Genomic DNA, 24699 nt, shown 5'->3' on the forward strand with positions numbered 1-24699 from the left:
TGGCCTATCCCTGTGCCAACTTATAACTAAATCTGAGGGGGGTGCGATGGGGAGGTTCCCTTGTCAGAACCAGATATGTGGGTGGAGGTCCAGTTCACTACACGTGCTCAGTGTCGTTTTGCGATTGAGTTTATGTCAGAAAGGCTGCCCTCGGTTAAATAGTAACTTGTTGTGTTTGGATTTCAGAATACATCTCAGCTCATACATTTTCTAAATCCTTTATTTTTCTCTTCACACGAATGATTGGCCCTTTGCAAGTACAGACGTAGTCAATGATTTGCCACAGTATGATGCTGGACCGTAAATTAATCTGAGATCACGACGGTTTATTAATATTTATCTGTCCACGAATTGGGAAAGATCTTTTCTTACATGCCGTTCGGAACATCAGATAATGTCACATATAATATAGACATGGTGGTGTTTCACTGAGGGATCTGTCTATGTAGCTGCAACAGTGACGATCGAATGTGCTTCAGGACAGCGTCTGGAGTACGTATGGTTGAATAACACAACTCTGGAGAGAGTTTGGTTCCGCCTACAGTCGTCTTTCGAGTACTGTAAACGTCATGTTGAGTACCACTATGCGTCATTTCTTTGATTATTTATTTCACCTTATGACGCCTGTGGGTTGATAATGACAAGGCGGCCGGTCGGTACCGCTGGGCCTTCAAGGCGTGTTCGGATGGAGTTTAGTTTTATTTAACCTTATGGATCTGTCGTTTGCATTTGTTTTGTGGTTATCAACTACTTCTCGTTGCTGTAATCTTCATGGTAAACGAAATACTCTATCCAGCCACATGCATGTGAGTACCTGTCAGAAGCCTAAGTAACCATCTTTTGCAGCGCGGACTGCTGCGAGACGTGCAGGAAGAGTGTCAAGAGTCAGTGAGGTTCTGGAAGGTACCGACTGGGATGTGGAGTCATGCCGACTCCAATGCCACCGGAGTACGGTAAATTCATCCTCGTGCTCTTCGAATTATGAACGTTCTTTGAGGGCCATGTGACACGTTGCATTGTCCTCGTGATAGATGCTATCGTCCAGAGGAAAAACAAACTGCATGTAGCAGTGGACATGGTCCCCAAGGATAGGTGCAAAGTTGTGTTGACCCATTGTGCCTTCCAGAATGACGATATCATCCAGGGAATGCCACGAAAACATTCCTCAGACCATAACGTTCCCTCCCCGAGCCTGGATCTGTCTGGCGTTTGTTGCATAATTTTTTCCTTCAGACGTTTCACGCCATACATGCCAACAGCAGTAAGATCGGTAGAGCATAAAACGTTATTCATCTGTGAAGGCCACCTGTCGCCACTCAGTGGACGTCGAGTTGCGACATTGCTGTGCAAATTCCAGCCTTCGTCGCCCATCAGTAGCAATCACCATGAGTGCATGAACGAGAAGCGTGCTGCGGAGGCCCATACGCAGCAGAGTTCGCTGAATTACCTTTGAAGAGACACTGTAGGTGGACCCTTGGTTCATCTTGGCGGTCAGATGCTCATCAGCTGCACCAGTATTCGCTCATACACATCTCACCAGTCGTCGTTCACCCCTGTCATCCATGACACGTGGTGGGCCACAGTTTCCTTGACGTCAGTTTTGGATGCGCCATCTTCCCGTACACGGAATACTTTAACCACAGCGGTGAGTGAACAATTTACAAACTTAGCCGTTCCGCTGATGTTTCCATCCTTCGCCCGTTAGTCGACAATCATACAGTTTTGGACGTCAGATAAATCACTCTGTTTCCACAGTAGCAACAACGACTGCACTGTGTATCTGTGTCCCCCCCCCCTGCCTCCCCCCAGACAGTCTTTTATATACTCTCCACTACTAGTGCTGCCAACTGCCGTCTGTGAGCCGGCCGGGGTGGCCGTGAGGTTCTAGGCGCTACAGCCTGGAACCGCGTGACCGCTACGGTCGCAGGTTCGAATCCTGCCTCGGTCATGGATGTGTGTGATGTCCTTAGGTTAGTTAGGTTTAAGTAGTTCTAAGTTCTAGGGGACTGATGACCTTAGAAGTTAAGTCCCATAGTGCTCGGAGCCATTTGAACCATTTGCCGTCTGTGAGTCGTTATTGCACTTTTATGTCGAATATGGGTGGTGTTCAAATAAACGTGACTGAATCGTTCATATTCAAAAATATGTTCCAAAATAATAGGAAATTTTTTGTAGACTGAAGTTTAAATTTTTCTTCATTCTTAAATCGTTCCTGCGAACGTATAAATAGCTGTCAGCCTCGAAGATCATTCAAAGTCATACTTCTCTTTAATATAACAGGGTTGTGGAATTGCGTAAAATGTTATTCCGAAAGTGGCTTAGATGGAGGCAACTTGTAAAACAGTTTCATCTGCTTAAGTTGGTAACTACACTCATTTTAATAAAAATTATGAAATTTGCTGTCGTGAAAATGTCTCCTACGTAACGGTTTTGCTTGAGGTTTCGAGAGACCGATGCTCCTGCGGCCTATTAGGGCTTTGCACATCTTCCGGTATCTCGTTACTCACTAACTTCATTAGAAACAACTAATTAAACCGTTTTTCTGGTAATATTCGCACCTATCAGCAACTGTCTTCTCTTAACTGGGATTGAATTCTTAGGATATTTCACCAATCTCATGTCTTTTGAGTACCTAGTAGAACAGTTTCATCGTGGTTGGATTCTCCCAAGGATCTAAGTAATTCTGAGTGACTGTCATCCCCTTCAGTTGCCTTGTTTCTACTTTCGTCCTTCAATGCCCTCTCAGATTCCCCTCGAAGTATCATATCTCTCATCTCCTCGCCATCTACTTCCTCCCCCCTTTCCACTACATTGTCTTCAAGTTCCTTTCCTTTGTGAAGCCAATCCATATATTCCTTCCACCTTTCAGTTTTCTTCCAATGCTTCGTATTAATATTCTAACTGAACTGTTGATGTTCATATACAGGGTTGGACAAAAATATGGAAGCACCGCGAGAAATGCGTGCTTGAATATAAATGCAGATGCTAGCAGGTTGCGCTAGTGTACTTCACTACGCACGGCGTCTGTGCTATGTCCTCATATTGTCGCATGTGTTCTGTGTAATTGTGACTGCATTATGGAGGACCTAACTCACTTCGAACGTGTGTAAATTGTTCGTGCTCATATGGTGGGTGCTTCCGTAACCAAGGCATCCGAAGTGGTCGGTATTTAAAGAGGCACCGTATCGAAGATTTATATCGGGAAACCGGATAAACTTCATCCACTAAGTCACAACGCGGACGAAACTTGAGTGATCGTGACAGACTGTCACTGAAGAGCATTGTGGCAGAAAATAAGGTGACAGCAGCTGCAAAAGTCACCTGTTCCTTATTTGGCTCAAATGGCTCTGAGCACTATGGGACTCAACTGCTGAGGTCATTAGTCCCCTAGAACTTAGAACTAGTTAAACCTAACTAACCTAAGGACATCACAAACATCCATGCCCGAGGCAGGATTCGAACCTGCGACCGTAGCGGTCTTGCGGTTCCAGACTGCAGCGCCTTTAACCGCACGGCCACTTCGGCCGGCTGTTCCTTATTTATACAAATGATATGCCCTCTACTATTACAGGTAATTCTAAAACATTTATGTTAGCTGATGACACTAGCTTGTGGTAAAGGACGTTGTGTGCAGCATTGGTTCGGTTTCAAATAGCGCAGTTCATGACATAAGTTCATGGCTTGTAAAAAATAAATTAACGCCAAATCACAGTAAGACTCGGGTTTTAGAGGTTCTAACACACAGTTCAACAAAACCCGACGTTTTAATCTTACATAATGAGCATATGATAGTGAAACTGAACAGTTCAAATTTCTAGGTGTTCATATAGACAGAAAACTGTCGTGTAAAGCCCACATTCAGGATCTTGTTGAAAAACTGAATGCTGCCATATTTACTATTCGAACGGTATCTGCAGTAAGCGACCGGTCGACACGAAAACTAGTCTTCTTTTCATTCGCTTATGTCATATGATATTTTATTTTTGGGTAACTCTTCCCATTCTCAAAGGATATTTTTGGCTCAGAAACGGGCAGTTCGGGCAGTAAGTGGTGTAAGTTCGCGAGCGTCTTGTCGACCCCTGTTCATTAGTCTGGGTATTCTGATATTGGTCTCTCAGTACACATATTCTTTACTGTCGTTTTTTGTTAACAATATCAGCTTATTCACATGAATTAGCAGCTTTCACTCAGTTAATACAACGCAGAAATCCAATCTGTATTTGGATCGCACTTCCTTAACTCTTGTGCAGAAAGGTGTGCAGTATACTGCTGCATACATTTTCAATAAGCTGCCACAAGAATTCAAATATCTTAGCAGTGATCCACGCGCTTTCAAATCGAAACTGAAGAGTTTCCTCATGGGTCAATCCTTCAATTCTGTCGAGGAGTTCGCCGGCCGCGGTGGTCTAGCGGTTCTAGGCGCTCAGTCAGGAACCGCGCGACTGCTACGGTCGCAGGTTCGAATCCTGCCTCGGGCATGGATATGTGTGATGTCCTTAGGTTAGTTAGGTTTAAGTAGTTCTAAGTTCTAGGGGACTTATGACCACAGATGTTGAGTCCCATAGTGCTCAGAGCCATTTGAACCTTTTTTTTTTTTTTTTTTTTTTTTTTGTCGAGGAGTTCCTTGAAAACTTAGAGTGATTGTTGTTGTATTGTTGACTGCGTGTACTTAAGCTGATGGCTTGACTTTTTTGAGTTCATAAACATCTTATTTTATCTGTTATTACTTTTATGTTATAATTTCTTGTACTAACACTTTCCTTGGCCTTGGAGATTTGCTCCTTGAGTTGGTTCTACGGAACTAGACGTGTAAATAAATAAATAAAAACTGAATGTCGCACTCGTGAACCCTCTCAGCTCCAAGATAGCACGAAGGGAGGTTCATAAGCAGAGATTCATGTTAAACAAAATTGCAGCAGCTATTGAATAATACAAGAATTATTACAATCGGTTTCAAAAATGGTTCAAATGGCTCTGAGCACTATGGGACTCAACTGCTGAGGTCATTAGTCCCCTAGAACTTAGAACTAGTTAAACCTAACTAACCTAAGGACATCACAAACATCCATGCCCGAGGCAGGATTCGAACCTGCGACCGTAGCGGTCTTGCGGTTCCAGACTGCAGCGCCTTTAGCCGCACGGCCACAATCGGTTTCGCAACTTAAAGTTTCGTCATCAGATACACATTCAAATCATTGACAATGAAACTTAGAGAATATTGGACGTCCCGATGTCTACGTTTTGCTGCAAATGATTTGAATATGTACCTGATGATGCAACTTTAGGTTGCGAAACCGCCCTTGCACTAACAAAGGATTACTCAACGGCTGCTGCAGTTTCGTTTAACAAGAATGCAGTCTTACAGTTGTGATGCCCACAATGTAAAGTGTGTTGCCCCAAGCAAGGAACTTCATGGCGAGTTAGAATTCCAATACCACTCATCACAGATGCAAATGTCCTCACCGGAAAAAGGTGCTGCTGAAGCCATGAAACCTGGACTATGGAGCAATGGGAGAATGCCATTTCTTCGGACAAGTTTTATTCATACTGCTTCTTACATCTGACCGAGTTTTCTTCCCAAGAGTGGAATATGGTGGATTCGGTTACGTTTTGAGCAGACATGTTATGGTATTCCATGGGTTCCATGGTTTCTCTGCAAGGTCGCCTTACTGCCACTGATTAGGTCGATCCCCTGGTACGACGTTTGTTCCCCAATGGTAAAGCTGTGTTCCAAGACCACACAGGCACTGTTCACGCAACTCACATCGTTCAGGAATTGTTTTGTGAACTTGAGAACAAATTGTCTTACGTCCACTGGTCTCCACTGTCACCAGATCTCAATATTACTGAGCCTTTGCTTACTTTGGAGAGAGGGCAGCGGGATCTCCACCCACTTCCATCATTGTTACCCGAACTTCCCGCTAATTTGAATAAAGAATGGTATATTAAAACCTTGAAAATCATATAGAACCTGTATTTATCCATTCCAAAATGTCTGGAAGCTGTTTTCCTACACCTATTAGATCTGGCAATATGTTGTGTATTTCTTGTTTCCATATTTTTGTCCAACCTCTGTAGCTGTTTCTCTATTCTTGACAGGTTTCCTCAATTTGATTTTCCTAGCCTACAATTGTGTATGCTCACACATTTTTCCTGTAGCTATTCCCCATATCCAGTTATCCACTTCCTGTCAGTCTCCTTAAAACGTCTATATTCCATTTTATCAGCTTCACTTTCTATACTTTTAAATGTTTCCCTTCTCCAGTTAAATTCAACATGTTGTCTGTTGTCCATTTTTTTTCTTTTTTTCATACCTCTGTCGTAGGAGCCGTAAACGTGTGCCATAAGGACGCTTTCTATACCGGTAACACAGGTGACTCTTGTACGATGACTCTAGTATGATTTTATTATTTATATTACTGACATACTCTGTGAGCCAAGGTCTCTTAGCCCTCAATATTTGTTCCTTTGTCTCCAACCTTTTTAAGTGGTTTCTTATGTTTATTCCGCTTACCGCTCAACATATTGTTATTTATTTCCGTAGGTGGATGTGTCCTGTAAATTTTATTGGATGACGTGCCATTTTTGGTGACTGCAGGACTATCTGTGCACTTGTCAATGGTCCTCGAGTATTTTTACCCCGTGAGTTTGTCTTTGGTTACTCTCTTTTCAAACCTTAGGTCGTGGTTTCCCAGTTGCTTTAACTGCCAACATAGCTTTATGCCTGATTCCTGGCTCATAAATTTGCAGTGAGGAAACTTGCTTCTTCCCCTAGATGTCCGATGATGCAATTGTGAGAGTGAAACGCGTCACAAATTAAATAAATAAAAAACCATTTTGCAACAGACTGCCTATTCTTTCTTGACCGATTTTGTTTCTTGATCTTGTCATTTTGCCTTCTTGATCCTAAAGCATATTATCGTGCTTTATCTTGCAAAATCTAGCTTGTTATGGACGCCCTGGTGACTAAACCGTTAATCCAGTACGTGAGTTTGCCTCTTGTGGCAATATTCAGATAATGGGACTGAATTACGGAGCTTGGCAATAACTCAAAGTAATGGCTGTTTCGTTCCGATATAGACCGCTAACATCGGCCACGGCCACTGGAACCACTAACGTAACTCCAATTTCCATTTCTGGCAATCAGCTACAGAACTAGATCTGATTGCCTCGAAGATATGCTTTACCTGTGACCTAATTCCTGTTGTAGATTCTCCTCATGAATACAGGTGCCTGTTAAGTTAACCACTTATTGAAAAAATAAAAATGAACTTCGAAATGAAACTGTTGTTGTTGTGGTCTTTAGTCCTGAAACTGGTTTGATGCAGCTCTCCATGCTACTCTATCCTGTGCAAGCCTCTTCATCTCCCAGTACTTACTGCAACCTACATCCTTCTGAATCTGCTTGGTATATTCATCTCTTGGTCTCCGTCTACGATTTTTACCCTCCACGCTGCCCTCCAATAGGAAATTGGTGATCCCTTGATGCCTCAGAACATGTCCTACCAACCGATCCCTTCTTCTAGTCAAGTTGTGCCACAAACGTCTCTTCTCCCCAATCCACTTCAACACCTCCTCATTAGTTATGTGATCTACCCATCTACAGCATTCTTCTGTAGCACCACATTTCGAAAGCTTCTATTCTCTTCTTGTCCAAACTATTTATCGTCCATGTTTCACTTCCATACATGGCTACACTCCATACAAATACTTTCAGAAATGACTTCCTGACACTTAAATCTATACTCGATGTTAACAAATTTCTCTTCTTCAGAAACGCTTTCTTTCCCATTGCCAGTCTACATTTTATATCCTCTCTACTTCGACCATCATCAGTTATTTTGCTCCCCAAATAGCAAAACTCCTTTACTACTTTAAGTGTCTAATTTCCTAATCTAATTCCCTCAGCATCACCCGACTTAATTCGACTACATTCCATTATCCTCGTTTTGCTTTTGTTGATGTTCATCTTATATCCTCCTTTCAGACACTGTCCATTCCGTTGATCTGCTCTTCCAAGTCCTTGGTTGTCTCTGACACAATTACAATGTCATCGGCGAACCTCAAAGTTTTTATTTGTTCTCCATGGATTTTAATACCTACTCCGAATTTTTCTTTTGTTTCCTTCACTGCTTGCTCAATATACAGATTGAATAACATCGGGGAGAGGCTACAACCCTGTCTCACTCCCTTCCCAACCACTGCTTCCCTTTCATGCCCCTCAACTCTTATGACTGCCATTTGGTTTCTATACGAATTGTAAATAGCCTTTCGCTCCCTATATTTTACCCCTTCCACCTTCAGAATTTGAAAGAGAAATGAAACTATATTTAATGATATGAATAAGATATTTTTTTCTTTGTCAGTCTGCACAGCTGTCTATAAACAGACGGAGCTACTTTCGCATTTATAGTATTAGTATGGATCGTTTCTCTGACTGCATTAACGACGTCTGTTTTGATGTAAGAGAGAGACTGAAGGTCCTAAACTTGCAAGGTGAAATCAGTGCATAAAAAACCAGTTCGTTTTCCAACGATTGATGACCTGCAGCTAAGCCGCTGCGGGCCCTCCTCCAGTAGGAGAATAAAAGGAGAAAAAAACACAAGAAATCAAAGAAATGTCGCAGCAGAACTGCTGCATTACTCCACTTTTTGCCCCCATCTCCCACTAGTGGAGAGAGAGCGCGCCTGCATGTGTATACCGAGCTGACGCTCTACCAGACTGCGGACTGCTGCAGGCGACTGGACGAGACGAGGGACGTCTGGCGAGAGAGCCCTTCAGGCGCTTCACAGCTGCAAATGTTTGTTCTGGACTGTCTCGAGCGGCGTCCATTAAACGAGCCTCTGTATCCAGACGTGACAAGATGCGTAGCTTCCAGAGAGCGTGCTGAAGCCAGATGAGACGAGTCACAGCCTCGTTCTGCGACAAGTAATACGCACACGAAAAAGAAATGCCTTTGTAGGAACAACAGAGTCGGGGATTACCTATAGGCAGTAAATGATCTCCATGTTACCTAGAAGCAGAATCACGCTAAACAGGAGAATTACAACAGAGATTAAAATAGACCACCTGTAGGAAGTAACTGATCTACAGTACCCAAAAGCAGAACGACGCTAAAATGCAGAATTGCTATGGAGTTTAATAAGGACCAACTCTTTATGATTCGCTATATCCATTTCTTCCCGTTTCCACCAAATTGTTCACCATGTGTTGCTGCTGTCTCTGATTTTTGACAAGCACTACCAGGTCGTCTCCGTACTTGATGGTGTTGATGAGACGTCCTCCTACTTTGAAGTTTCCGCATACTTTCAGCGCTTCTCTCGCCAGCATTTCTCCATACAGGTTGAAGAGACCTGGCGACAGACAATATCCTTGTCTCACTCCCCTTCCTATTTCCACACTGTTCGTTTCTCCATAGTTCAGTCGTACCTTTACCCTTTGTCCCAGGTACAGTGTCCTAATAAGTCTCCGATCTCTCCAGTTGATTCCTATTTCCTGAGGATGTTCATCAATATATTCCAATTGACTCTGTCGAAGGCCTTCTGCCAGTCTATAAAACAAGCGCAAACTTCTTTGTTAACGGCCAAAACTCTCATTGACAATATCCTCAAAATGCCACTGGAGTCTCTGGTCCCTTTTCCTTTCCTGAAGCCAAACTGGTCTTCTCCCATCACTTCTTCAATTTTGTTTTCCAACCGTCTATTTAGTATTCTTGCAATGATCTTTGCCACATGCAATATCAGACTAATCGTTCTATAATCACTACTCTTCTTGGCTCGTTTTTTCTTCTCATTCCGATTTCTTTAAGCAAATCCACTGGTATGTCGTCATCCCCTGTAGCTTTCCTACTCTCCATTTCCTTTATCGCCTTCTCTACTTCCCTTGTCAGTAGACTGGGCCCTTTTTCATCTTTGTCAATAGCTTCCTCTGGCTCTATGTCGATGTCATCTGGGTGATGTTCTGTATCATATAGTTTCCTTATATATTCTTCCCATGTTTTCAGCACTTCCACTTGTTCAGTAACCACTTGTCCTCTAGAATCTTCTATTCCGAACGTCCTTATACTTTTGTTCTCTCCTTCTCCCCGTTCCTTTGTTTACTGGCACATGAGGTCGTACCTTCCTCTGCTTTGTAGTTCTATTTCGTCACACATTTCTTCTAAGTACTTTTCCTTCGGCATGGAAATCAACATCGAAAAATCAAAAGTGATGCGCATATCAAAACGTGAGAAACACTTGAAGATAACTGTTGACAATCGGGAACTGGAAAATGTGAATCAGTTCAAGTACCTGGGAAGTTTTATCACGAAGGATACCCACTGCACCAACGAAATCCGAGCAAGAATCACCATGGCCAAAGCTCCTTTCAACAAGAAGAGGACTCTGCTGACCAGAAAGTTGAGTATGGCATTGAGGAAAAAACTGATAAAGTGCTACATTTGGAGCATTTCACTGTATGGAGCAGAGACATGGACTATGAGAAAGAAGGAGAAAAAATACTTAGAGAGCTTTGAAATGTGGTGCTGGAGGAGTACAGAAAAGATCAAGTGGACAGATCGCAAAAAAAAATGACGATGGAGCGCGAAGAGCAGGAGAGAAGAGAAGTATTCTGAGTACAATTCTTCAGAGAAAGGCCAACTGGATTGGACATGTACTTAGACACGAGGGACTCATACATGTTGTCATCGAAGGGAAACTCAGAGGAAACGCAGGAAGAGGAAGAAGAAGAATTCAGCATCTGGACGACATGAAAGATGGAAGGAGATACAACGGACAGAAGGAAGAAGCTGAAAACAGGGAACAGTGGAATCAGAAATTCTCCGTACGAAGACATGGGCCTGCCACTAGGCAGTATCCCACGTAATAATAATAATAATAATAATAATATCCATTTCTAAAGGGAAAGCTTAGCCTTAGATATTAACTTTCCGACGACACTGTGCTCGTAGGAGACTAAATACTGGATAATCAGGAAAACTATCGTGGAGCAAATTCCATGTGTCCTTGTTGAAGCAATCATCTAGGACTGCAGCTGAAATGATTAAAGAAAGCCGTGAAAAATAGCACAGAAATTTCGATTTTTATGAACGTCACGTTTCGACACATACTTCCTTCTGTCTTTTTGCGGTCTTTATGCCATATCTTTAAGGGGGAGGAGTGTTAATCTGGATGTGGCAATGTTATTATAGAGGGTGGCCAATTGCCCTGCCCGTCGCCACCTCTACCCCATGGAACGGACATGGGGCACCCCATAAATCTGCACCTTAGTGCTATCCCAAACGAAAGTTTCATAATGTTTCCGAAAAACTCAGTACGCCGCATCACATTTTATATTGATATTTCCTTTAGTGCGACGTGTTTCTACTTCACGCTGCGTCTATTAATTATACACTGTTTTGTAGTATGGGTAAATACCCCAGATGTATGATTTTTTTGTGTGTGCCAATGCCGTTAGGTGCCGACATTCTGCCGAGCAATTTACACTGAGCCACAAAACATGCTTTTTATTACTTTATCTTGGCATATTTTCATTGCGATAACCTATTACATAAGTTGAATATACACTCCTGGAAATGGAAAAAAGAACACATTGACACCGGTGTGTCAGACCCACCATACTTGCTCCGGACACTGCGAGAGGGCTGTACAAGCAATGATCACACGCACGGCACAGCGGACACACCAGGAACCGCGGTGTTGGCCGTCGAATGGCGCTAGCTGCGCAGCATTTGTGCACCGCCGCCGTCAGTGTCAGCCAGTTTGCCGTGGCATACGGAGCTCCATCGCAGTCTTTAACACTGGTAGCATGCCGCGACAGCGTGGACGTGAACCGTATGTGCAGTTGACGGACTTTGAGCGAGGGCATATAGTGGGCATGCGGGAGGCCAGGTGGACGTACCGCCGAATTGCTCAACACGTGGGGCGTGAGGTCTCCACAGTACATCGATGTTGTCGCCAGTGGTCGGCGGAATGTGCACGTGCCTGTCGACCTGGGACCGGACCGCAGCGACGCACGGATGCACGCCAAGACCGTAGGATCCTACGCAGTGCCGTAGGGGACCGCACCGCCACTTCCCAGCAAATTAGGGACACTGTTGCTCCTGGGGTATCGGCGAGGACCATTCGCAACCGTCTCCATGAAGCTGGGCTACGGTCCCGCACACCGTTAGGCCGTCTTCCGCTCACGCCCCAACATCGTGCAGCCCGCCTCCAGTGGTGTCGCGACAGGCGTGAATGGAGGGACGAATGGAGACGTGTCGTCTTCAGCGATGAGAGTCGCTTCTGCCTTGGTGCCAATGATGGTCGTATGCGTGTTTGGCGCCGTGCAGGTGAGCGCCACAATCAGGACTGCATACGACCGAGGCATACAGGGCCAACACCCGGCATCATGGTGTGGGAGCGATCTCCTACACTGGCCGTACACCACTGGTGATCGTCGAGGGGACACTGAATAGTGCACGGTACATCCAAACCGTCATCGAACCCATCGTTCTACCATTCCTAGACCGGCAAGGGAACTTGCTGTTCGAACAGGACAATGCACGTCCGCATGTATCCCGTGCCACCCAACGTGCTCTAGAAGGTGTAAGTCAACTACCCTGGCCAGCAAGATCTCCGGATCTGTCCCCCATTGAGCATGTTTGGGACTGGATGAAGCGTCGTCTCACGCAGTCTGCACGTCCAGCACGAACGCTGGTCCAACTGAGGCGCCAGGTGGAAATGGCATGGCAAGCCGTTCCACAGGACTACATCCAGCATCTCTACGATCGTCTCCATGGGAGAATAGCAGCCTGCATTGCTGCGAAAGGTGGATATACACTGTACTAGTGCCGACATTGTGCATGCTCTGTTGCCTGTGTCTATGTGCCTGTGGTTCTGTCAGTGTGATCATGTGATGTATCTGACCCCAGGAATGTGTCAATAAAGTTTCCCCTTCCTGGGACAATGAATTCACGGTGTTCTTATTTCAATTTCCAGGAGTGTATATTCCAGTTTACGGCACATAGATAACTAAACAAAAGCTACAACATCACTTACTGTTCCTCAGATTCACGTTTATCCTGGGGGCTGAGGTGACTATACTGGTAAGATATTAACTTATTGCTGTTGAACGTAGAGATCATTACATTTCATTTACACTAAAACAGTTATGACCACACTCTGAATATTTTATTTACAGTAATAGATAACATAAAATATTACATATACTAAAAAACATTTAATTTTGTTACGGAAAGGTTCACGAACTATATAGGTGTTTACGTCGTTACTCAAAATCAGCTGTGTCGAAGGACAATCCTGCAAGAAAATTTGCCTCGTATCCCTCCAATTTAGATAAATATTCTACACACCAAAAGGAAATCAGATTTCGTGTCTGCAAATATGTATGAATCACATGCAGACTGCATGTGCACTCTCCCCTCCGCTCCCTCTTTCTTTTATTTTTTTATTGACTGTTTTGCGAATATTGTTCAAAACAGCCGGAGTATTTCCGCCAAGAGTGTGTTCTGGGTCTGAGTTAGGGGATGAGCTTGAGGGGGTGAAAACTCATTATCCTTGTGGAAGGAGGTAGGATGGAAGGAACGACATACAATTCATTACAGTAAATAAATTGAAACGCTTGATTAACTTTGTTTACATATGGTAGCTATTAAGTTTAATTATCACCACAAAAATTATTAGTTTTTGTTTGTTTGCGGGTTCATGCGTGCAGTCCATCAATTAAAATCCTGGCGCCACAGTACAGTAGCACACCGCTAGCGGAGCCAAAACAAAGTGGCGCAGCCTGTTTCCAGTTTATCGAGGGACAGCGCCTCTAGCGGCTTTCTGCGGTGCGATTAGTGCGGGATTTCAGCGTGTACGAAGACTGCAGATATGTACCAGCAAACAAAGAAAATAATTAATTATGTAACTTCATTACTTCTGAGTTACCGGTAAAATGTTTATCACGACCACTCATATCAATTACGCAACGTACTATTGCAGTCATTTTATAACAGATTCCTACTACTTACAGTGTTATTAACTGAGATTGTAGAGATTGTTTTGGTGTTTTACATATTATTTTGCTGCCAGTTCTGTACTGACTTTTTGTTAGGTTTTGACATTAACCAGTAAGACGAAATAAATCTTAGTGAATCGAAGGAGCAACGGTACTGACAGCTTTAAGAGAGCTAGAGCTACAATGGCACCACAAAGTATTGGCACACCTACCATTACACACAAGGTGAACATTAATAAAACCGACAAACTGCAGGGATGACTTGAAAGGAGTAAAAAAGGTCCTATGAACAAGTGTCCGGAAATGCATGGTAGATGGCACTGACGAATGAAAGTTTCTCTAACCAGGTGCCTTGTGTTGCTTGTATTTGCAGGCTGTGTATTTAGCGCAGCGAACTTTAATCGGTAGAATAGTCCGATGTTCACGCCGAGAACAAGACGAGATGGTATTTGTGTACGGCCAAGCAGAAGGAAACGGTCGAGGAAACGGTCGAGAGGCAGCACGATTGCTCCAAAACAAGTACACGGCTACTCCAAAACAGGTACCCTCACATGCCAAACACATCACACAACATTTGAAGCCCTTTTCGGGTGTTTGTGTGATGATGAGTCCTTTCAGAGAGACGAACGTCCAGCGTGGCGATGGACTGTGCGTACACCAATTTGGAGTATCAGGTTCTACAGGAAATTGAGACGAACCCTTGTACAAGCTCCAAGCAAAGAGGCCCCAAAGTACGATTATGTGTATCCTGTATGACAACCGCTGCCATCCTTATCAGCTGTAACGAGAGCAAGAATTATCAGCATTTTGTAGATGGGTTATGCACCAGACCTTCACAATTATGGAGTTTCTATTATCAGTCTGTGACACCGAAAATGCAGGGTGCATGGCACCTGCTACCGATATGATTTTTTTTAATTGTATGTAAATATTTTTAATTTAAATCCTTTCTTTTAATAAGTAAGGACATTGCTCCACTGTATGTGTACATTTAGGTAGGAGTCTGTTGACATTTCATTGTATTTATATGTTGTTTACTTTGAAACTTGTAAGCTCTGGGGAAAAAGCCATAGAGTAAATATCTCTGGAGTGAGCATTGCGTTCTGCGCATGTTGTCAACATTAAACCAGGATTGTCACGTTATCTCGGGACTTCGCTGTGCCTGTGTGCTTTCTGCAGCGTTTGAAGTTTACAATACCAAGAGTTTTTGTTGTGTTTCACCGTTTGTTGATAGTGTAATAGCGATGGTGAATTACGTTGTTGCTACGGATGGAAAGAAAAATATATGAAAGGAGGGATAGTAACTTTTCATGGGTACATTCCATATAGCTCTAATTATAGTTTTCATTTTAGTAAGAGACATTGTATACGTTTAAAAATTTCGAGACGCATTATAACTAAGACTTGATTCTGTAGACCTATTTTTCTACGATTTTATGACTATATAATAGATATTACGGCTCGTACAAAAGCTTACAAGCAATCGCTTCCTCTCGTAAATTTGCTAGTGGAACAGGAAAGGAAAAGGTTAGTTGTTTCAGTAAATACTATCCTCCATGCATTTATCAGTGACTTGTCAATTATGTATATAGATTACTCCGTCTACTATTTATTTAATGAATTGGGAGCAAGTACTTAAAATGCGTTAAATAAATACCTCAAAGTGCCACCAGTAAGAAAAATTGTGCTTTAGGTCGCAAAAACGAGAAAATAAATACGCAGAAATACAAGAAAAAAGGACGAATTAGCAGGGATATAATCGCTAATGTGTGGTAAATTCGGTGTTTTTCGGACACTTGCGAAAATACTAACGTACTGTCAAGTCGTTTTGCAGGACTATCACTGCAAAAATTTACTTCAGGCTCTGTAATACTATAAAGTGCGGTATCATACCAAAAACTACCAAAAATCGAGTGCATCTGAACTATGACACCTATCGCAAAGAAGCTGAATGTAATATCACTTGCCCTTAAAAGTTACGTAGCTGGTTTATTCCCGGTATCAAATGGATACTGTTAAAATGTCTTCGCAACATATATAAATAATCCACGACACGTACGAAAAGAATCCGTCTGTACTAGTGATGTAGTGACATTCTAAATATACAGGGCGCTATACGAACAAACACACGACGTCCCGAGATCACGTGACCAGGCCGGCAATGTATGTTGACAACACAAAATCTGTTCTGCGTATGTGAGTGCTCACTCCAGAGATATTTACTCTATGGAAAAAGCCAAAGGAATTGTTATTTGCATCGACTAGCAACGATAATATCAGTGCTTGTTGGTCTAAAATCTTTGGCTAGGGGGTTGCGCAGAGCGTGCGGAGAGAGCGAGAGACGGGTTCCAGCGCTTGTTGTGTGCGGAAGTGTGGTGTTAACGCTCTCGCAGTAGAGAGTACCATTTCGGCGGCATCATGTACGCGCACCGGCACTAGTAGCAGGAGGAAGGACAGTGGACGGGCGGAAGAAGCTGTATTAATTACGATTGCCGTTCCTGTAATTAGCCGTGGCCCCACAACAACAGCAGCAGTTCCAGCAACACAGATTCGTCGTCGGCTCCGAGTTTCGTCGCACGCACAGCACTGAAGTAAGACTGTTCATTGGTAGAAAGTATTAACGGCTAACCCAGCAGCACAACTGAATGTGATTTGATTAATGAACTTTATTTAAATAATAATCTGTTAAATTCGGGGCGATTCTGTCCTCATTACCCCCAGCCATTGTTACCAAGCAGGGTCCTTGTTCCCTTTTTTCCTTATATGCTAACCGAAGTTTGAAAATCTATCACTGGAAAAAACCCAAATCTAAAGAAAATGCACAAATTAAGAGCGTGGAAGTTTTATTTATTTTACATATAGCTTGGAGCACATGGCTGTTTGGTTTGGTACGTATTCTAGTATTTAATTCTGTTCAAGTCAGTAAAAAAGGCTCAGTTGTTCAGACAACAATACGAAATCCAATTTGTAAATTAAGTAACTGCAAAGTAAAAAGTGGTTGCGTTTCTCTAAATTTCTTTGATGACGTTATGTTGAGGTCTGTGAAAGTCATTGTACACGTAACGAAGTTTAGTACTAACATACAGTTTAAGTGGATATTTTCAAATCATTACTCGATTGCCTTTCTCAAAATTTAATTACAATCTTAAGGTAAAAGTGACTTCTCAGTTTTCTTTATTATTACATACTCACTTAAAATTAGTGTCAAAAAAACTTCAACCTTCAGTTGCCACGTCAGTGTTTAATAATAAATGTTTTGCTTTCCCATCATCTTGTACAGGGTTTTGTATGTAAATCGCCCTAGTGGACTGGCGACCGTAATTATTTCCTTTTCGTTCATTAGCGTAACTTTTGGATTCATGATCAGTGATACCCCTTTCTGTCCAGTGTTATTCGTGAGTGAATGCACAAAATAACTTTTGTCAGTAGGCTGTTTAGGTTTTTATATCGGCAACGCCACGTAGCGCTCTGTATGAAAATCACTGGCTGTGCTGTGTGCAGTCTGTGGCTGGTTAGCATTGTTGTAATATTCGCTAATGTAGTGTTGGGCAGTTGGCTGTTAGCAGCGCGTAGCGTTGCGCAGTTGGAGGTGAGCCACCAGCAGTGGTGGATGTGGGGAAAGAGATGGCGGAGTTTTGAGAGCGGATGATCTGGCCCAGAGACAGTAAATTTGTAAGACTGGATGTCATGAACGAACACTATTAAGGTATATACATTGTTTGTTCTCTATCAAAATCTTTCATTTGCTAACTATGCCTATGAGTAGTTAGTGCCTTCAGTAGTTAGAATCTTTTATTCAGCTGGCAGTATTGGCGCATGCTGTATTGCAGTAGTTTGAGTAACGAAGGTTTTTGTGAGGTAAATGATTCTTGAAAGTTATAGGTTATTGTTAGTCAGAGCCATTCTTTTGTAGGGATTTTTGAAAGTCAGATTGCGTTGCGCTAAAAATATTGTGTGTCAGTTTAGTGTTGATCAGAATAAGTAAAGAGAGTAATGTCTGAGTGCGTTCAGTTTTGCTCAGCTGTTTGAAAAGCAAATAGTAAGAGGTTTATCAGCACAGTCATTCATAAATTTTTCTAAGGGGACGTTTCATATCCTGACAGGTTCGCCATACGCGCTGCTAACATCCAACTGCCCAACACTACAATAGCGAATATTACAACAATGCTAACCAGCCACAGACTGCACACAGCACAGCCAGTGATTTTCATACAGAGCGCTACGTGGTGTTACCGATATAAAAACCTAAACAGCCTACTTACACTTCCATTTTCCAAATTATAGTCCTGTTCGGTTTAATTACTTTTATTTTTAGTAGACTTTCCATCAGAAGGGTCTGTTGTACACTTTCGTCCTACTTATCGGTATCACTTCTTCGGGAAAGATAGCCTTATACAATTAGAAAAAATCCATTAGGCATACACGCGATCCACGGTCATATTTTATATCGCAAGCAGGATAGGGCGATTTTTAAGAGGAAGGTTACGAGTCCTCTTTACCGAAGAAGCAACGTTTACTAAACTGGCACCATCAATTTGCAAAATCGTCATCTTTGGTCTACAGACAATCCTCGGGGAATGGTTGATGCGTCTCATCAGCATCGGTTCAGCCTCAATGTGTGGGCAGGGATTCTTGGCGAGCACATACTTGGACCGTTTGTTATTTCACAACGTCCTGACGGAACGAGACTGGACTTCCTGCGGAATACTCTGCCTTAGCTACTTGAGGATTTGCCTTTGGCAGTACGATAGGCCGTGTGGTTTCTACATGACGGAGCACTACCCCACTTCCGCATTACAGTTCGCCGACACCTCAACAGCGTCTTCGGTGTACGTTGGATATGACGCAGAGGCCCTGTAGCAAGGCCTGTTAGGTCAACGGACTTAGGCCCCTGGCGTTTAACCTCTGAGGGCATCTGAAAAGTGATGTGTATGTTGGACCAGTTCCTGATGAGCACACCTTTCAGTAACGTGTTCACGAAGCCTGTGATGCCACTCGGACACAGAGCGGAACGTCCGAAAGAGTGCGGCAAATCGAGATGCTATGTGTGAACCTATGTTGCGAAGTGGCTGTGATCCAGCTGTGCACCGTATTCCGGAACGATTTGTTGTTGTTGCGTGCATACCGTCCGTTTCTGGACATATGTTCATAGGCTCTTTTTTCCTCCATGTAAAGTCAGGAATCCGTCGCTGCAGTTTGTCGTTTTTATTATGTTCACCCCGTACACATTAAAAACACATAAAGGTGAAGCCAAAACAATATAATATTTATTTAAGGGCACAGTAGTAGTAAACATAAGGCTCTGCTAGTACAACTGCCTTCTCACAGCAAAAATATTCGTGTACAAAAAGAAATCAGTTGCTCTTCACATCAAAAAAGTATTGGCGTAGCCTGTACGCATTCCGTTCGAATTGATGACAGCCTGTAGGCGTTTTGGCATGGAGTGAACCAAGTTGCATGAGTAAAATCTGGCGAGATCGTCAACCACTCCTCTAATATCACCGTCTGAAACTCACACTTGCCTATAGAACGACATCTCGATCTTCTGTATCCAAGTGTGCCCAAAGGTACTCTATCGAGTTAATATCAGGGATCTGTGGTGGAGTGAAAACCGTTCTTAGAGCTTTATACGAGGGTTGTCCAGAAAGAAAACAATGTATTTACCTTACTAGCGTTCAAAAGTCATTATATATATATATATATCAGTTCATGACATCCAATCTTACAAATTTACTGTCTCTGATGGACACACGTCCAGATCATCCGCTCTCAAAACTCCGCCATCTCTCTCCCCACATCCACCACTGCTGGCGGCTCACCTCTAACTGCGCAACGCTACGCGCTGTTCACATTCAACTTCCCCAAAACTACAATACCACATTGCAACAACGCAAACCAGCCACAGACTGCACATAGCACAGTCAGTGATTTTCATATAGAGCGCTACGTGGCGTTAGCAACATAAAAACATAAACATATGTAAGTAGGCTGTTTAGGTGCAGTCTGTGGCTGGTTTGCATTGTTGGAATTTGCTATTGTAGTGTTGGGCAGTTGGATGTGAACAGCGCGTAGCGTTGCGCACTTGGAGTTGAGCCGCCAGCAGTGGTGGATGTGGGGAGAGAGATGGCGGAGTTTTTAGAGGGGGACATTTCAATTCCTAATGGTTTGAGCGCTAATCCGTTAGTTGCGAGCCGGCCAGGGTGGTCGAGCGCTTCTAGGCGCTACAGTCCGGATCCGCGCGACCGCTACGGTCGCAGGTTCGAATCCTGCCTCGGGCATGGATGTGTGTGACGTCCTTAGGTTAGTTAGGTTTAAGTAGTTCTAAGTTCTAGGGGACTGATGACCACAGCAGTTAAGTCCCATAGTGCTCAGATCCGTTAGTTGCGCTTTGACTGGATGTTCGATACAAACGACCCTGCACATTTGAAGGGTTCTTTTTGTGCAAGGCGAACTATTCTTCGACGCTTCCTACATTAAAGAACTCTTGGACGCCCGGATCTGCGTTTATTGTCTGTTGTACGAGCTTTTGAAACTTCTTGATGAATCGCCGCACTGTTCTGTATTTAACAGAAAATTCTTTATCAATCCCAGCGTAACTTTTATCCTGTGAGTGCAATAAAACTGCCTCTTTAAGCAACGACGCGGAATGCTCCTTCCCCTTCGGACTCATCGTGAGAAGTGAATGCTACTTACCTTGGCCGCCAGGCACGCGACTGAACTGACTGTCAAGTTCGATTGTGCAAATCTGGTACTCGTGGTGGCGTCTGTCATACACAATAACAAACATCGTACAGTGAGCTAATACTTTCCCGTTCGTTGAGAAAATATTTTAATATACAAATTATTTCCTTTATTGAGACAGATCTAATGGTATACTTACAATGTTCCTAATATTTATACATTTTGTATTAGATGCAAAAAGATGTCTGTGCCAGAATAGCAACAAACAGTTTTCAGCTTTCACGATGAATGGATTTGGGTGCAACTGCTACTAGTTAGTATCTATTACGTTTCCTCACTTTCCTCAAGTTGATATGTATGCTCGTGGGTGGCGGGGCATGATTTCGTCTTGCGACGACCAAAAGTTTTTTGTTTCTATGGGGCGTGGGAAAGCTTCTTCTCGTTTAAATTTTGATTAACAATCAGCATTGGCTGCCGAAGACATTCGGCGTAAGAAAGACACCCTCTTTCTGTCTTGTCAAAGAGGGCGGAGGAGCATACAGTTTCAGGGCACGCTCTTCTCCTTTGGATAGGAAACTGGTGCAAGAATCAGCAATGATCAACAGCATGAGGATGGAGAAAGTAATGGGAACCACTGCATTAAAGACACATACTGTGTATCCACAGGACATGTGGCTTGTCATTGAAGAAATGTCATGGTAATCTCTCCATTGGCAAGAGATCCCGGAAGATTCCACGATTCGGATCTCTTGGAGGGGACCGAACAAGGAGACGTGACCATGAGAAAAAGATTGAATAATCAATGAAAGGATAACTATCTGCGAGTCGGGGCGTGGAATGTAAGAAGCGTTAACGTGGTAGGAAAGCTAGAAAATCTGAAAAGGAAAATCCAAATGCTCAATCTATATATAGTAGGGGTCAGTGAAGTGAAATGGAAAGAAGACAAGGATTTCTGGTCTGCTGAGTATAAGGTAATATCAACAGCAGCAGATAATGGTACAACAGGAGTAGCATTCGTTATGAATAGGAAAGTAGGGCAGAGAGTGTGTTACAGTGAACAGTGATGGGTTGTTCTTATCAGAATCGACAGCAAAACAACGACAACGATAGTTCGGGTATACATGCCGATGTCACAAGCCAAAGAGATAAAGATAGATAAAGTAAATGAGGATATAGGTAGGTAATATAGTACGTAAAGGGAGCTAAAAATGTAATAGTCAGAGAGACAGGAAAGCAGATGCAGTTGGGGGAGGGGTAGAAGGAAAGGTTACAGGAGAATATGGGCTTGGGACTAGGAATGAGAGAGGAGAGAGACTAATTGAGTTCTGTAACAAATTTCAGCTAATAATAGCGAATACTCTATTCAAGAATCGCAAGAGGAGGTGATATATTTGGAAAAGGTCGGGTGATACGGGAAGATTTCAGTTAGATTGCATCATTTTCACACACAGATTCCGAAATCAGATATTGGATTGTAAGGCGTAGGCACGATCTGATATAGACTCAGATCGCAATGTAGTAGTCATGAAGAATAGGCTGAAGTTTAAAAGATTAGTCAGGACAAATCAATACGCAAGGAAACGAGATATGGAAATACTACGAAATCACGAGATACGCTTGAAGTTCTCTAAGGCTGTAGATACAGCAATTGGAACAGCAGGGTAGCCATTACAGTTGAAGAGGATCTCTAAACAGGGCAATCACAGACGCTGGGAAGAAAAAAATAGGTACAATGAAGGTAACTGAAAAGAAATCATGAGTAACAGAAGAAATACTCCAGTTGACCGATGAAAGAAGGAAGTAAAAAATGTTCAGGGAATTCAGGAATACAGAAATACAAGTCGCTGAGGAATGAAATAAATCAAAAGTGCAGGGAAACTAAGACGAAATGGCTGCATGATAAATGTGAAAAAATGGTAACAGAAACGAGTATCGGAAGGAATGACTCAGCAAATAGGATAATCACTACAACCTTCAGTGAAATAAAAAGCACGGGTGGTGTCATTAAGCCGGCCGGTGTGGCCAAGCTGTTCTAGGCGCTTCAGTCTGGAACCGCGCGACCGCTACAGTCGCAGGTTCGAATCCTGCTTCGGGCATGGATATGTGTGATGTCCTTAGGTTAGTTAGGTTTAAGTAGTTCTAAGTTCTATGGGACTGATGACCTCAGATGTTAAGTCCCATAGTGCTCAGAGCCATTTGAACCATTTTTGGTGACATTAAAAGTGCAACTGGAATTCCACTGTTAAATACAGAGGAGAGAGCGGATGGGTGGAAAGAGTACACTGAAGACCTGTATAAGGGGAAATAAATGTTTGATGTGATAGAAGAAGAAACTGGACTTCATTTAGAAGAGATAGCGGATCCAGTATAAGAATCAGAATTCAAGAGACGTTTGGAGGACTTAAGATCAAAAAGGCAGAAGAGATAGAAAACATTCCACCAGAAGTTCTCAAATCCCTGAGGGATATGGCAACAAAACGACTGTTCACGGTGGTGTGTAGAATGTATGAGTCTGGTGACATACTATCTGGATTTAGGAAAATTACCATCCATCAGTTTCGAACACTGCAAGAGCTGCCAAGTGCGAGAATTATCGCACAATAAACTTAACAGCTTATGCATCCATTTTACTAACAAGAATAATATACAGATGTATGGAAAAGAAAACAGAAAACTGGAAGTGTGCTAGACGACGATCAGTTTGACTTTAGGAAAGGTAAAGGCAACAGAGAGGCAATTCTACTCGTTAAGATTGATAATGGAAGCAAGACTACAGAAAAATCAAGACACGTTCTGTCGACCTCGAAAAAGCGTTTGACAGTGTAAAATAGTGCAAGATGTTCGAAATTCTGAGAAAAATAGGGGTAAGCAATAGGGAGAGACGGGTAATATACGAGGGCTATCCACAAAGTACATTACGTTTTGGAATTAAAAATAAATGAAGTATTGGAAATTTTCTTTATTATATACAGATGAAAGCCACACTTCAATACTACTTTTCTACATAGTTGCCATTTAAATTAAGGCACTTATCGTAGCGATGAGCGAGCTTGGAAATTCCTTCGTCGTAAAATTCGGCCGCCTGCGCCTTCAACCACGTGGTTACCTCTTCTTGAAGCTGTGCGTCGTCATCAAAACGCTGCATAGCCAACCACTTCTTCATTGCTGGGAATAAGTGGAAGTCGCTCGGTGCCAGGTCGGGACTGTACGGCGGATGAGGAAACAACTCCCACTTAAAAGATTCGAGAACTTCACGAGTGGCATTTGCCGTGTGGGCCCGAGCGTTGTCGTGAATCAGCAAGATCTTTGAGCCCAACTTTCCCCTGCGCTTGTTTTGTATTGCTCTTCTGAGGTTGTGCAGAGTTTGGCAATACCTTTGAGAGTTTATTGTAGTGCCTCTTTCCAGGAAATCCACAAAAATCGTATTTCTACCGGGTTACTGATTAACCACGTGGTTGAAGGCGCAGGCGGCCGAATTTTACGACGAAGGAATTTCCAAGCTCGTCCATCGCTACGATAAGTGCCTTAATTTAAATGGCAACTATGTAGAAAAGTAGTATTGAATCTGTATATAATCTGTATATAATCTGTATATAATAAAAAAAATTTTCAATACTTTATTTTTAATTCCAAAACGTAATGTACTTTACGGATAGCCCTCGTACAATATGAACAAGGGCCAAGAGGGAATAATTAGAGTGGACGACCAAGAGCGAAGTGCTCGGATTAAAAAGGGTGTAAGCCAGGGATGTAATCTTTAGCCCCTACTTTTCAATCTGTGCATCGAAGAAGCAATGATGAAAGGTTCAGGAATGTAATTAACATCCAAGATGAAAGGATCTCAATGATACGACTCGCTGATGACATTGCTATCCTGAGTGAAAGTGAAGCAGAGTTACATGATCTGCTCAATAGAATGAACAATCTAATGAGTACAGAATATGGATTGAGAGTAAGTCGAAGAAAGACGAAAGTAATGAGAAATATCAGAAAAGAGAACAGCGAGAAACTTAACAT

Source organism: Schistocerca nitens, chromosome 8, assembly GCF_023898315.1.
Source record: "Schistocerca nitens isolate TAMUIC-IGC-003100 chromosome 8, iqSchNite1.1, whole genome shotgun sequence".
In the NCBI taxonomy this organism is placed as follows: domain Eukaryota; kingdom Metazoa; phylum Arthropoda; class Insecta; order Orthoptera; family Acrididae; genus Schistocerca; species Schistocerca nitens.